Source organism: Phascolarctos cinereus, unplaced genomic scaffold (genome assembly GCF_003287225.1).
Source record: "Phascolarctos cinereus isolate Bilbo 61053 unplaced genomic scaffold, phaCin_HiC Scaffold_5;HRSCAF=322, whole genome shotgun sequence".
NCBI classification, from domain to species: Eukaryota; Metazoa; Chordata; class Mammalia; order Diprotodontia; family Phascolarctidae; genus Phascolarctos; species Phascolarctos cinereus.
The window spans coordinates 383,221,361-383,237,600 of record NW_027555958.1 but is presented as its reverse complement, the minus strand read 5'-3'; the positions used below and the strand labels follow the sequence as shown (position 1 = coordinate 383,237,600).

Below are 16,240 nucleotides of genomic sequence, written 5' to 3'. Positions count from 1 at the left end.
AATGGATAGACAAAGAACATTGAACTAGTCAAGCTGTAAATAATGTGAACTTTGTTACCATAATGTAATTGCAGGGCCTTTTATTCCAAAGCTGGTTGAGATCCAGGGTCATGTTTTTTATAGCAAGGGGGCATAGAATTATAGCCAGTCAGTTACATGATCTCAGACATATCATTAATGTAACATGACTTTGTTTGCTTTTGTATGACATGAGGCATTACTCTCTATGGCCGATGTATCAGATAATTGCAAAATAAATAAATAGCAGAATTTTAAGACGAAAGAGCTTTTGCCATGTCACTTTCAAAATGGGCCTTTCACATTTAAAAAATAAGTTAAAATAATTTTCTCTTAATGTTATACATTTAGAAATATAAAAATTAATAAAACTCATTTGAGAAGAAAAGATTTTTGCATTGATCAAGTCCAGACATTAGCTAACAGTCACTCTACATAAGTATAACATATATAACAACTGAGAAATATACCACCAACCATGAAGTTTCTCCAACGTCCATTGAATGGAAATTACTTGAGTCTTCCAAACTTATAAAGCAAAATTAATGGCTAGTTTCATGCAGAAGATGAATGGATGTAGTTTGGAGTTTTGCAGAAGTTCTATAATGTTCTCTTTTAATGTCAATAGTATTGTGTTGGAAAGTGTTTGTTTTAAAATGCACTGATTTCTTAGTAATGTTTGGATTTGTGAAACTGCTATAAAAAGGATCATAAACTCTAAGCTTCTTAAAATGTCCCAAAGTATAAATTACTGTATTATTTCCATGTTATTTACTTGGAGTGCATTTACTGAGGCGTATTTATATGCAACATAAAGAAAATAATGCTAAATAATGTCATTCCGATGGACTAAGTTACCTTTTCAAGGTATTTTATAAATGTTTGTTGAATTGCTGAGAAAAGGTCATGTATGGTAAGATGCTGAGCTGTGGGCTCTCACCAATGATAATTCTGACTTCAAGATGGAACAAAAAACTGGAACCAAACTGTACGCCCATTGATTGGCTGAACAAATTGTGGCTTATGAACATATCACAATATTATCGGGCTGTTTGCAGTTCTTTGCTATCACAAAAAAAATGGTGCTATTAATACTTTGGTTTATATGGGAGCTTTCTTATTACCAATGGATTCCTTGGGGTTCAAACCAAGGCTGAGATAAGCTTCAGTGATGTCAAACTTAAATGGAAAGAGATCCCTGCTGCATATTGACTTAGAAAACTACAAATTAACATTGTCTATGTTGTATTGTATTTTTATTTATACAATCAAACACTTCACAATTACATTTTAATCTGGTTCTGCAGTTGCTTGGGACTGAGTTTGACATCTCTCACTCCTCCTTAGGTGACTCATCAGCATATACAAAAAAGAGAACTCAATCCGGGCAATTCAATTGTTAACCTCTGTTTAAGGATATTCGAATGGCCATCTCTGAATGATATTATGGGTTGAACTGTACATTCAATTTGATATTTATTAAGCATCTACTATCTGTCTGAGACTGTAGCCAGTCACTGAGAATACAAAAAGCAAAATCTAATCAATCCCTGCCCCCAAGGAATTTACAGTCAACAGACAGAAAACTATGGAGGGAGAATGAAACATGAAAACAGATAAGTCAATACAAAGTGATGCAAAGTAATTTCAAGAGAGATGAAGAACTAAATGCCAGGGGACTCAAGAGATGCCACCTGCTGGAGGTGATTGTGTGTTTGAAGAAAGTCAAGGATTCTAAGTGATAGATGTGACAAGGAACTGCATTCCAGACACGGCCGAGCACCTGCGTGAAGGAACAGAGAGCAAGGATGGAATGGTGAGCACAGTAAGTAAGCCAGTTCCACTGGAAAAGAGTGTGAAAGGGATTGCTATGAATCTAGATGGGAGGAGTCAGTGAGAAGCCATATTGTGGAAGGACTTTAAATGCTAAACACAGGCATTTTCATTTTATCCTGTAGGCAATAGGAAGCTATGGAAGATTTTTGCATAGGGGAATAACAGGGTCAAGTCAAGTCAAGAAGCATTGAGTAAGTGCTTACTATGTCCAGGCACCGTGCTAAGTTCTGGAATTTTAAATACAAGAGCTTACATTCTAATAGGGGGAGACCATACAGAAAAGGAAGCTGACAAGTGGATGGAGGTGGAAGAGAAGAGATGAAGGTATTCTGTATCAAGGCAGCATTGAAGAGAAAGTCTGGGAAAGTCAGGAGTGCAGGTTGGTGTAGAATGATTGACATGGATGCCCTTAAAATGGAGGTCCTGGGATTATCCAGCCAACCAGAGGGAGGGCTGCAGGGGTGGAGAGTAGTTCCACTGTGGGAAGTCTAGGATGGAGTGAACTTCCAGGGTGAAGAGGCTTCTGGGGAATTGTAGAGAAAGTTTGAGAGAATCAGGCATGCAGCCTGGAGAGGAATGAAGACCAATAAACATGTTGTTGAATCATTTCAGTTATGTCTGATTCTTTTTGACCCTACTTGGGATTTTCTTGGCAAAGGTAACTGGAGTGGTTCGCCATTTCCTTCTCCAGCTCATTTTACAGATGAGAAAACTGAGGCAAACAGGGTGAAGTGATTTGCCCAGTGTCACACAGCTATTAAGTGCCAAGTCTGGATTTGAATTCATTATCCCGCTGACTCCACGGCTGGAAGCTCAATCCATTGTGCCACCTACCCACCCCCAATAAACATAGGAGACCAATAGAATCTAGGTCAGATCAATGTTCTAGGTTTTTTACCTATTTGAAGAGGAATTGAAGAGGGAAGAGATTAAAATTAGGGAGACCCATTAGCAAGTTACTACAACAACAATATCCCTGGAGAACAGTTGACCCTTGGAAAATTATAGTGCATCTCTTTACAAACAGTTACAAACAGGAATAAAGTGTAAAAATCCTCCACTTGCCATACATACACCTCTACATTCGTGTGCTGCATGGTCTATCTGTTTTTCTCATTGTAAGAATACAAATTTTCCCTTTCCTTTTTTGGTGGGCGGGGTGGGATAGTGGGATACGGCGGCATTGGGGTATAGAGAAGCTAGTAGTGTGGTGTGGGCAGCTGGGTGGTGCAGTGGATAGAGCACTGGGCTTGGAATCAGGAGGATTCTTCCTGAGTTCAGATGTGGCCTCAGACACTTACTAGCTGTGTGGCTGGGCAAGTCACTTAACCCTGTTTATCTCAGTGTCCTCATTTGGTAAAATGAGCTGGAAAAGGAAATGGCAAACCACTCCAGTATCTCTGCCAAGAAAAGCCCAAATGGGGTCACAGAGTCACACACAAATGAAAAATGACTCAAAAACAAAAGCTTCACTCTGCTACTCCGGGCTGAGAAAAGTCCCATGGCACACTGGCGATGAATGGCACCACATTCCTGATTTGTACACAGCAGTAGCTTACATAACTCACCAGGACCTGCTATGTACCTGCGTAGAACTACTGAGTAGCACAGATCTTACTCCTGCATTTAATCAGTTACTTCTCTTGTCCTGTAGGGATTTTACAACATTCTAAGAATCTCATACAAAAGTATGTAAAGTGAGCTGGAGAAAGAAATGGCAAACTCCTCCAGCATCTTTGCCAAGAAAACCCCAAATGGGGTCAGGAAAAGTCAGACATACAGGAACAATTCAACAAGTGGAGAAGATGCTAACTCTCCAAGATAATATTCTGAACCACTGCAAATATGTGCGCCTGAACAAATTCTCTGAACCAGCTGCTTCTGGGGTATCTCGGCATGTAAGTCAATGGTTCACAGAAATTCCACAGAGAAAGGATCACTTTAAAAGCTGCTAAGAAGCAGACTAGGGTGAGGAGAAGAGTGAAGAGGCCCAGCTGTAACAGCAAGAAAGGAGCATAAGCTGCCACTGGTCTGTTTCCATGCTCATCAACAACCCCTATTAATTAATCCCAATCTCAGCGGGCCACCAACTGAGCCCCATCCAGGTCTTGAAAACTGACTAGTGACTACTTGGAAACCTCTTGAAAAACTGTCCATTGAGGAAAATGTCAGGGGTGCCGGCCAGAGTTCCCTTTATTCAAAATAGACCGTGGACATCTGTGAATTTGAAACAGAATTGAAGGCACTTATCTCTCTTCCCCTGGCCCCTCCTGTGGCCCCCCAATTCTGTCTTCTCCAAGAGGCCATTTTTAAAAGGTAGAGTCTTTGGGAGGGAATTGCCCAAGAACACAAATCAGGCTAAATGCTCGTTGAGTGGCTCTAAATGCAAACCATACTCCTTCACTGCAGGCACATACATATATGTTTGGCAAGTTTAAAATTTTTTTTAAAATATCACAAAAGCAGATGTTTGAATAACCCAATCCCAACAGCAGAAAATTACATTTCTCTTTCTCTTCGAACAGAGAAGACTATCCTCATCACTGAATCCATACAATGTAATACAGTGCAATACAGCACAGAACAACACAATGGAATCCAACACAAACAACACAACACAACACAAAACAGTGCAACTCAGCTCTTGCCACAATGGGATTCAAAGAATATCTCTTCTAGGACTGAACTCACAGAGAGGCAGATGCCTACATGGTTGTGATTTCAAAGATCCAGTAAGGCCCTTCCTGGTATCTCCCAAGCCTTCCCCAAACAACTCATTGATAGCTGAAATTCCACAATTAAAGAGTCATCTCTTTTAACTTGAAGTTTGAATTTTTCTTTTAAAATATAAATACTATTGAAAGGGTAAGACATTAAGTTTATTTCCCAGGGTTGTCATGAGGATTGAATGAGATGAAAGGGCTTTGGAAAACAAGGAAAACATTTTAAAGTTTTAGGACCCCACGTCAGCACTACTTTTGGCCAGATTTCAGTATTAAATGCATGATTTCATAGACCATAAGCTACATGAACTTATTTTATTTAAGCTTGGTATCTCCCCTCAGTGCCTAGCAGGGTACTCCTCTCAGTGCCTGGCAAATGTTTAACAAATGTGCATTGAATTTGAATTATGTTGAATAACCTTGAACAGGAACTACTATGCTGAAAATTGTCAGCTGAATGATAAAACTTTATGTGATCTCCAAAACTGTGACACGTGTAAAAGACTGTTCTCAGCATAGCATGCCAGCACCCTGCATGCGGATAGTAGGTGCTACCTCAAGGTCCTTTGAATTGGATAACTTTAAATTTATAATCATTTAATGAGTGGATCTTATCATACTCAATCCTTAGTCACCAACAACTATCCATTTCCCCTTTATTGGTTCTGCATCTGCCTCTTCCTTTCTATTCTCTAGCTCTTCACACCTTACTCATTTTATTCTTGGACTTGGTCTTATTAACTGATCTTCAACCTGTTTCCAGGTAGTCATCCTTCAATCTATCCTGAATGCCATACTTAAATATCCTATAATGCCATTTTCATCTTTAACCCTTCATTAGCTCCCCATTGCCTTCAGAATAAGTCCCACCTGCCTTAGACTGCCATTCAAAATTATTTTTCCAACCTTAAGCTCTACAGTTCCCCCCTGCAACAAACCCACTTTCCTCATCAGGTGTCTCCTCATTGTCCTCTACAGATAGCTACCATTGTACCTTTCCTAACAATGTTTCCTCCCACTCTTTCTAGGAATATTTCTACTCTATCCCCCATTCTCTCCACCTAACTAGATCCTATCTATGCTTCAGGGAAAAACTCTGTGCCTGAAGTCAAGAAGACTTGGGTTCAAATGTGGCCTCAGACACTTACTAGCTATATGACCTTAAGCAAATCATTTAACCTTGCTGGGGCTCAGTTTCTTCATCTGTAAAATGGGAATAATAATAGCAACTACCTCCCAGGGTTCTTCTGAAGATCAAATGAGATAATATTTGTAAACTAGTTGGCATGGTGCCCAACATGTAGTAGTAGATGCTATATAAATTCTAGCTTTCATCATTATCGGTGAGTAGTAGGCAGGAAGGGTTATTATTATTAATGACAACAGCAACAACAACAATAAACCTTCCTATCCCAGCTGGCAGTTATCCCAGCCCCTTTATTTTAGGATCCTTGTATATATTACTTGTGTGTCATGGCTGTTCGTTTTACTTTCCCTGGACGTTGCCAACCTAACACAGCTGCCTTAGCATGTCCCTCTGCCTTGCTAGCCTTCTTCTCCCATTGGTGAATGGGAGACCCGCCATTCCAGTCAAGCTTCATTCCCCTCTTAGCTGTGCTACCTACTTTCTGGGATTTTGCCACAATGTCCTCCCCCCTCTTGGGGATAGCAACCCCCACCTTCAGCTCCCTTTTACATGAGTCTTCCCTTATTAGAATGTATGCTCCTTGAGGGCCAGGGCTGTCTTTATTTTTGTTTGTATTTATTTTCTCCCAGCTTACCACAATGACTAGCAAATAGGTGCTTAATAAAAACTTATGTGCCTGTTATTGCATTAGATCATTAAGATTCCTCCTGGCAATAAAATTCTCTAATTTTATCATTTGTACATCGCTTCGTATTTTTAATGAACATTTCTTGTCTCTATATATTTTATCTACCCAACTTGAGGGTAAAGACCATACTTTATGCCTCAAAGAATCTATGATTTTATCAAGATGGGTACTTCCTCTAATGGTACAATTCACAACCTCTCCATACCTTCTCATCCCATGAGATTCTCTTCTATTCCATAACTCTTCCACAGGGAGTACAATTACAAGGAGATTCCTTTAGATCAGGGCTTCTGAACCTATGATCTATGAACTTTTTAAAAAAGATATTTTGATAACTATCTTTCAATATCATTGGTTTCCTTGGTAACCTTATATGTTTCATTTATTTTTTATTTAAAACCACTATTCTGAGAAGGGTCTTGTTGGCTTCACCAGACTGTTGCCCAAGTGGTCCAAGACACACCAAAAAGGTTAAGAACCACTGTTCCAGATCTTTTGATATGTGTGATTACCAGTGAACCGTGAGTATTGTCTATTAGTTATCCTTGGCTCTTGCTAAATGACTGGCCCAACTCCTTTTCTGGTCATACATCTTTCTGATAACATCCTTTAAACCTCTTCTGCACAGTTCATTGTTGGCAGTATGTTGCAGCTAATTCATGCCCTCCTCGCATCTCTCTGTTGCCCTTTGGGTGACCCTTAACTTTAATCCTTTGGAAGCTCTGATGTTTCATGATTTGCAGCCATACACTGATACCAGAAGAACATCAGTATTAAAACAACAAGCCCTTGTTTCAGGAAAAAACTTTAGGGCCTTTAAAGGCAGTAGATAATTTCCCAAAGGCAATCTGGCCCATTCCTTCTCCGATTTACTTTTAAGGCTAGTTCATTGTACACCCTCAATTTCCGTCCAAAATTAAATAGACAGACAGACAGACATGGCAATGGGCCAGCTCTATGGATTATCCATCCAACTATGCATATCATTACCTGAACAAAGGACATACATCTTCTATTTTTTAAAATCAATTTTATTTTAATTTCAGTTTCAATTTCTCATCCTCCCACTCCCTCACACAATCACTGAGAAGGCAAGAAAAATAAACCCATTACAAATATGTATAGTCAAGCAAAACAAGTTCAATGGTCATTCTTCATTGACCTCCTATATGGATTATTAGGTTGGACTTTTTCTAGTGATTATGTAACTACTTAGGAAACTTAACAATGTCTTGGGGCTTGATGCAGCGCCATTCACAAACCATAGCATCTGAAAGTCTACACCATCAAGTAGATCCCTCTCCCATTTGGATTCTTCCTGGATCTTTCATGATGACATAGGCAAAAGCAAACACCTTTGGCAAGTTTACATCTCCTTCATTTATGCCTCACTTGCTATTAATAATTGAATGGTTTTCAAAAAAAGTTGCCTCTTTCATGACCTCTTTGAAAGAATCTTGTGTGATTTTCACATGTTCATAGGAGATACTTTGTCAGCAGAGATCCTTTCAAGCTGTATTTGGTCTTACAATATACCACACAACACAACAAGCATTTCTCAAGCACCTATTATTTGCAAAGCACTGTGCTAAGTACAGGGACACAAGAACAAAATAAAAAAAAAAAACATCCCTACCTTCAATAAGCTTACAACAAACAGTAAGAATAGCAGGATCTTAGACTTGCTATACCTCTCCATGGATTGTGTAACTCTAAAAATGTGGCCTGCTCTAGAACAGCATTTATGAAAGCTTTCCTGTTTCATTCTCATAGAATATCAAGGTACACTGGCTACCTATGTAAAAATTTCCCATATTTTATAGGGATAAAAAAGTAAACATATGGGTGTCAGCCATTATTTGATATTTTCTCAGCCATATTTTTTGAGGGTAAAAAGTTGCATGCAAACTGTGTTTGACTCTAGGGATATAAAGGCCAAAGGAAACAGTTCCTGCCTTCAGGAAATTTACATTCTACTTGGAGGATATGAGGAGCACACAGATAAATAAATACAAAATATATATGTTGCCCAAGCTTCTCTGAGCTTGTCCAGTTTGAAATCCAAAATCTCCCTAGGGCTTGAATTCCAAATTCAGAAGAACCAGTAACAACCAGGGGGATCAGAAAAGGCGTCCTATAGAAGGTGGTACTTGAGTTGAGCCTTGAAGGGCACTGGTAATTCTAGGAGGTAGAGGAGAGGAGAGAGTGAATTATATACATGGGGAACTCCTATACAAAGATCTGGAGATGGGAAACAAGGTCATGAATGGAGAACCAGTTTGACTGGAATAGAGAGTACATGAAGGAGCAATATAAAATAGAACCAGAGAAGTCATTAGCAGTCAAATTGTGAAGAATTTTAAATGCTATGTAGAGTTTATATTTTATTCTGGAGGCAATAGTGAGCCATTAAAGATTTTTAGTAAGGTAGTGATATGGTCAGATTTGTATTTTAGGAATATCATTTTAGCAGCAAAGTTAATGATGAATAGGAAAGTGGAAAACTTAGAAGCAGGGAAGCCAAGTAGGAAGTTTTAGCAATAGTCTAGACAAGAGGTAATGACAGGCTATTTGAATTAGATTAGAGGCTGTGTGAGAAAGAGATATGTGTGAAAGATGTAGTTGAGATAGAATCAACAAGATTTAGCAACTGATTTTGGATGTGGAAGACGAAGGAGAAGGAAGAGCCAATGATGATTCCAAAACCATAAATCTAAATATTTGGGGAAATGTTGGTGCATTCATTAGAAATCAAGAAATGTCAGTTTGCAGGAAAATATAAAAAGGTACAATTTAGACATGTAGACTTTAAGATGTTGCATGCAAATGGAAATATCCAGCAGGAAGTTGGAAATGTAAGACTAGAGTTCAGGGGGGGAAAAATAGGAATGATAGGAATTGTCTGTATAAAAATGAAAATCCTGCTACTGGGATCAAAAGGGAGAGAATATAGAGAGAAAAGAGGGCCTGGCACAGAGGCAATGAAATAACTGCACTTAATGCAGGATGAGAATCTGGCAAAGAAGATAAAGAAATGTAGCATGGCTGTCTCAATGTAGCTCACAGGGAGGTAAGAATAGACATCTCTAGCATCTCATCTCCCACCATTCTCCTAAGAAAACTTTAATTACTGCCAGGAAGGGAAGAAGAAGGTTGGGGATCTGCTTTTCTCAGGTTGGCAGGTACCAGACGAGAATTATATCTACCGACTCCCTTAAATATTGTTAGTCTAGGGGAAGTAACTTTAAGGTTCAAGTTAAACTCCTGAACACTGTTCATTAATGGGAAAAGGGGGAATCCAAGGCTTGACTCCCTTCCCACCACATACTAGTTGCTACTAGCAAATAGCAAAGAAATTTTATTTATCCAAGTCTACAGCAAAACAGAAATCAGAGACAGTATACATATGAGAATATATACCAGACAATATTGATTGAAGGAGCTCTCCCATTGGGAAAGAGCTCAACCAAGAAAGAAAGTTCCAGATCTTACCAGAGGAGAAAATTGATCAAAGTATTTAGCATAGTAAGTTGAAGACCGGAACATGATAGAGACTTCCAGGTCCTCTCATGTCAGCTTCTTCCCATAGTCTTTCCCTCCCTTCAGAAACTTGAAGAGAGGCTGGCATTGTGGATCTTCTATCTCTTGGCTGAAAGCTTGAAGAAACCCAGATCTTTCCCTTCTTCACATTCACCAACTCTGCTTTGCTCCTCAAACAGGTTCAAGGTATTGTTCTTCACTAATGAGGAGAGAATCCCATACCAGTGGGCTTTGGGGGTCGAATTATAGAAATCATAAAGAAAAGCAGCATAAATTCTCCTTGATTCTTTCCCTCCTCAGATGTCACTAGAATACTTCATCTCTATCCCTCTTTTGTCCTCATTACATCCTAGCTTCTATTATGCTTATTTGTATATGTCATCTCCCTCTTCCCACCAGTAAAATGTAAGTTTCTTCATGGCAGGGATTGCTCCACTTTTTATCTTTATACTATGTACACACAAGCAGCAGTATGGCAAAACAAATAGAGAGTTAACTTGGAAATCAAGAAGACCTGGGTTCAAGTGCTGCCACTGATGTGTACTAACCAAATGACCCTGGGAAAATCTCTCCATGCATTAGGCAACTTTCTTAAAGCTACAAATTGCCAGATTCTGTTGTGCATTGATGAAGGGGATTTCCTCATTGGAAATTTCCTACACTAATAAAATCAAAAACCTGGTAATTTTCTTTCGTAATTCTTTTTTTAAATACTAGATGACAAGCCTAGCATCTTACACATAACAGGAACTTACTAAGCGAGGAAATGCCTTAAATGCACAAATATAGTACTGATAAGCATTACTAATTTCAAATTGCAAACTCAAGGGGCAAGGTTTAGGTGTGGTGTTCCTTATTGTCCTTCCTCACCTCACCAACTTCTCCTAACTTCAGAGGCAGTGGCTGAGGAGAGATTGTGAAAATTTCAGTATCAGCTTTTGCACCTCTGAAATCTGCAAACACTACAAATCAGGGCTTGAGGTATTGTGTGTTGATTGTCTTCCCTTAAGAAAGTGAAGCAGGAAATGTTAATAATGTCATTTCAACTGGAAAATGTGTTGTGCATTTTGGAGAGCCGAACATTAAACATTTACCAATATACACACAGTAGGGCAGCTAGGTGGGCCAATGGAAAGAGCAGACACTTGCTCTGGGCAAATCACTTCACCCTGTTTGCCTCAGTTTCCTCATCTGTCAAATGAGTGGAAAAGGAAATGTCAAACCACTCTGGTATCTTTGCCAAGAAAACCCAAAAAGGGGTCATGAAGAGTTGAACACAACTGAAGCAACTACATAACACACACCCCACTTCTAATACACACCAGGTGCACAGGACCCTCAGACTGTTTCCTGCTTCCCTGGTATTATACTATCTGGAACTCTCTCTCCTTCTTCTGCCCTCCCTTCCAAACAAAACTCAGTCCTACAAACTCAGGGCCCTGATCTCAGCTGAGGGATGGCAGTAATGGGCCATTCATATCAACTAGCTACAGAAGGCTGGTCCTCCAAGGTAATCTAAAGCCTTATCTCAACTAAAATACAATCTCTACAAGGCCCTTAAAGAATCATTCTAATTTTAGAAATGTCAGGCTGGTTGGGGAGAGATACAAAGTTTTCTCAGTCTCTCAATTCCTTAGGAAACACTTTTTCAACTTGTTTTTCAAAATGAAATCTCCCTTCTCCCATAGGAGGGTCACCCTTAGAAGTAAACTATCTAAAACCTTCTAGAAAATAAAGACCAAATCCAAGAAATAATTCAACAGATCCAGGGAAAAGCATCCAGCCAAAGACAGTTTGATGAAGGTAAAAATGAAGCATTCCAGAGAAGTCAGAAGCAACAGCCAGCAGGAAGAAATACAGGAGGTAAAATGGAGGTAAAAACAAAATAAAACACCTAACTAGAAAATGCTTTAATTACACTAAAAACAAAAGAATGGACCCATCTGGCATGTGGATCTATTCTCAGAGGCAATTTATTTTTGGTCCAGACTGCATAGGTGTGAGGAACCCCCAGTGTGAGGATTCTTTCTGCCAAAACAGATCAGTAAGTCATCGGTAACGTAAAGTCTTAGAGTGTGTCCAGGGACAGTGAGAGATTGTGACCTGCCCTTTGTGACACAGCTGGTAGGCCTCAGGGATAGGATTTGAATGAACCTGGCTCTCCCTAAGTGGAAGCCCAGCACATACTATGGGAAAAGCCTGGAAGGAGCATTCCCTCAGGAGAAAGGAATTGAGAAGCCCTTTGGGGATTTGACTTTTAGAGATTAATTTGTATATCTTGAGGATAATTCATTTGTTTTGCTTTATTTTAAAGGATGAATTAGAAGCAAATAGAAGAACAAAGCAAAAGATGAAGAAAACTTCACAACAGTCATCTACAAAACAAAGTAGGTGCGTGTCCTGGAATTCAGAACAAGCTGCTGAAGTACTGGCAAGGGCAACTCCTGAGCAGTAATTAAAATAATTGACATATTTAAAACACTTCTCATGCATTATATCACTTGAGCCTCACAGCCTCCCTACTGGATGAGTCCCATAGTTTTGTCATCCCCATTTTACAGATGAGGAAATTGAGATGATCCAGTGGTCAGCGTCTGAAGTGGGACTCGATACCAAGTTTTGCCTGGTTTCTGAGAGAGAGAGAGAGAGAGAGAGAGAGAGAGAGAGAGAGAGAGAGAGAGAGAGAGAGAGAGAGAGAGAGAGAGAGAGAGAGCACTTCAGCCCTCGATTCCTTTTTCAAATAAGGCTTGTTCTTCTTTTAGCTCTTTACTTAGCAGAGAAATTCTGCCCTGTAAGGGATGGGCTGCTGGTCAGGACAGGGATGAATCTAACAACAACTTAATAACTCAATCACAAAACTAGTCCTGCGGTGTGTGGAGGCCGCATTTACTGTCCTTTGGGGCCATAAAAAACCTCAGCCCTGGGTTCCCAAGTGAACTGTTTATAGATCTTGATTTACACAAACACAGGTCTATTAAATATGAGACCAACAGATTTGGGAAAATCCAGAGACATAAAAATAGGGGGAAGGAGAAGGAGGAGGGAAGTAAGATTCTCATGCCAGGCAGAAAGGTGGGCATTTATTTTAGGCATTGCTGGGCATCTCTCTGGTAATTCATACCAGCAGAAAAAAGGGGAGATATCTGGTATAAATTATAATGCACCATAGCTTCCCAAATAGCTCTTCCTGTTCATTTAATTGTATGTACATTGCTATAATTAATCATCAGAAATATTTTTAAAAATAATAAAATGTCTTTGTTCAGTAAATATGTATATGCATAATACATATTATATATGTAATATGTGTGTGATATATAAGATGTGTGTGTGTGTTGGAGAAGAAAGGTTTTCCATTAGCAGGAAAAAAGACTATATGGGCATGTTTTCTTCAAGGCTTTGGGGAAAGACTGATGAAGGATATGAGAGAGAAAAGGCAGAAGAATATATTTTGTTTGACTAAGGGGAACCTGCAAAGGGAAAGGCTTGGTTTCTAGACTTGGGCTTGTAGGTGCCTCTTCTAGCTGTGAAACTGCTCTGGGCATAAACAGGGATTGCATGTCTATGGCACATAACACAGAACCATTCCTATTCCCCAGACATCACCAGCGACCAACACAACACTGCCACTGCACGGTGTCATAAAGGTGTTTTATGTGTATTGTATATCTTACTGAAGCCTCATGTTCCCGGGCCCATTGCCATCATCTAATAGTATAGAACAAAGACCAATGCCCAACTCTGGGCAAGAGGGAAAATTGCAAAAGTGACCCTCACCTCTCTGATGGACTTCACTTTCAAAGGGTTGGCCAATTCTCCAGGATAGATCAGGTTCCATTGTGGTCGTGACAACAATGCTATTTCCCAGGTTGATAGCAAAACTTTGCAGTGAAGGAAGAAAATATGATAGCATTGAAGCCCTCAGAGAGATTGCTTTGGGCACCAAGAGGCTGCTTCTCATTAAAGCTCAAGATTTATTGCAAAATTTTAAACTTATAACTTGTAGCAGGAGGTAACTACTGAAAGCTTATGTGTATGAGTATGAGTATGTATGTGTGTGCAGCCACCAAGGTCAATTCAAGAAGATATGCCACTTTTTGCAGAGAAAGGCAACAAATGATTGAGGAAAACTCTCCCCTACCTGCAATGAAGCTCCCTCCTCACTGAAATAAATCTCAATTCCAACCATCCTTTAAAATCAAGCTAAAGACTCACCTCCTTTAATTAATAGGAATCAAATAAATACAACCCTTTCGGAAAGGCTCCGTCCTTCATTTGTCCTTTGCCTCCAGTAGCCCATTTACTCTGACTTTTCCTGTCTAAAACATCTGTTACCTTGGGCAACAATTCATTCCACCACTTTGAGCCTCAATTTTTCATTTGTAAAATGAAGGAATTGGATAAGATACCTCTAAGGACCCTTCCAGCTCTAAAGGTATGATTCAGTGGTTCTATATTAGAACCTGAATAGAATGTATGCCCCTTTTTGAGGTGAGGATTGTCTTATTTGTATTTGTTTCTCCAGGCATTGAGTATGGCCCATTGTAAGTACTTAATAAATTCTTTTTTATTCATTCATTCATCTATTTCATTGGGTCATCTCTTCACACTTCAATCCTATGGTTTATGCTTTACAAAACCATAATAATAACAACAATATTAACAACAGTGATAATAATAATATGCATCTAGGTAGCTCAGTGAGGAGAGTGATGGACCTGGAGTCAGGAAGACCCGAGTTCAAATCCAGCCTTAAACACTTAATTGTGTCTAATACACTTAATAGTGTCTGCTCTCTTTACATTTTTGTGAGTAGCAAATGAGATAATATTTGTTAAGTACTTTGCAAACCTTAGAGCACTACATAAATGTTAGCTATTACTATTAGCTCCTATAGCACCTGCTGTGTATGGGTATTACTCACGTGATACTCTGGATATTCTGTCTAGTACTGACAGTATCTTTTCAAAGGATCATAGCTACAGAACTAGAAAATATCTTAGATACCATCTAGTCCAAGCCACTCATTCTACAGAACAGAAAAATTGAGGCACAAAGAGGTGAAATAAATTGCCCAAGGTTACAAAAGTATTAAGTGGCAAAATCAGCATTTGTTTCATGTATGTATGTATGTATGTATGTATGTATGTATGTATACATGTAAGAAACACATACATACATATATATATATGTATGTGTGTATGTCTTCTGTTCCCAATTAGACTATAACCTTCTTGATAATAGAAATTGTTTCTTATAGTTTTGTGTATCACTACTTCTATGCAGCTATCTCATTGTAGAAAAGAAATTCTTCCTTAAAAAAAAGGAATTTAAAATCAGAGGTCTTGAGGCAGAAAGAAAAAGGAGGGAGAATAAATAGCTTAAAACAGAACTTACTTGAGGAGCAGACTCCCTGAAAAGTAGAATGGAGTAAACAGAAATCAGCAAGTACATGAGACAACATACACACACACACACACACCAAAGAATTAGAATTTTAGAAAAAGTAAATATACCATATCCCTGGTGATTACTGAATGGGAATCAAAAAGAATATACTTATTTCTCAGCTTAACATAAGAGTTTTATAATTATTGACTATATACTAGGGCATAAAGCCTTGTAAACTAATGAAAAATACCAACATACAGAGGAAAAATACCTTTCATAGAGGAGACTTTATTTTTTAATATGTTGTTACATATTTTATTAAACATTTCCCAATTATATGTACAAAAATTTTAACATTCTTTTTTTAAATTTAGAGTTCCAAATTCTCTCCCTCTCTCCTGTCCCCCCCATCCATTGAGAAGGCAAGTAATATGATATCAGTCATACATGTGAAGTTACGCAAAGCACATTTCCATATTAGCCATGTTGCAAAAGCAAACACACACACAAACAAATAAGAAACAAAGTTTTTAAAAGTATGCTTCAATCTTCATTAATCCTCTTCTCTCTGGAGGTGGATAGGGTTTTGTCAACAGTGATTATATAAATGATAAAAGAATGAGTTCTTTTGAGAAGGTCAATGAAAGGTCAAAGATGCTATACCGTCCAAGGGATATGAGCCCTGCTGCTTGTATGTTTTGGCTTATTCTTCAGTAACTTCAATGGATCTAAGATTTCAAAGACAAGAATACTCTCTCCACACATTCTCAGACCATGTAATTCTTGTCAAAATCTTTCTAAAAATTCTCCATAAAGGATTTACCCAATGCATTATAAGCCTTCTAACTTTTTTTAATGTAACATGGATACCAGTGTCATAGTTGGGCTGTCCATCTC

General features: G+C 38.8%; 1 long non-coding RNA gene across 1 annotated transcript in view; it reads left to right on the top strand.

Moving 5' to 3' along the window:
* Positions 1–12,604, top strand: part of LOC110219564 (uncharacterized) — a 127,854-nt gene extending 115,250 nt beyond the window's left edge. The window contains exon 4 of the long non-coding RNA XR_013487338.1: positions 12,267–12,604. This is a non-coding gene — a long non-coding RNA (uncharacterized LOC110219564). The remainder of the gene's footprint in view (positions 1–12,266) is intronic.
* The last annotated feature ends 3,636 nt before the right edge of the window (positions 12,605–16,240 follow it).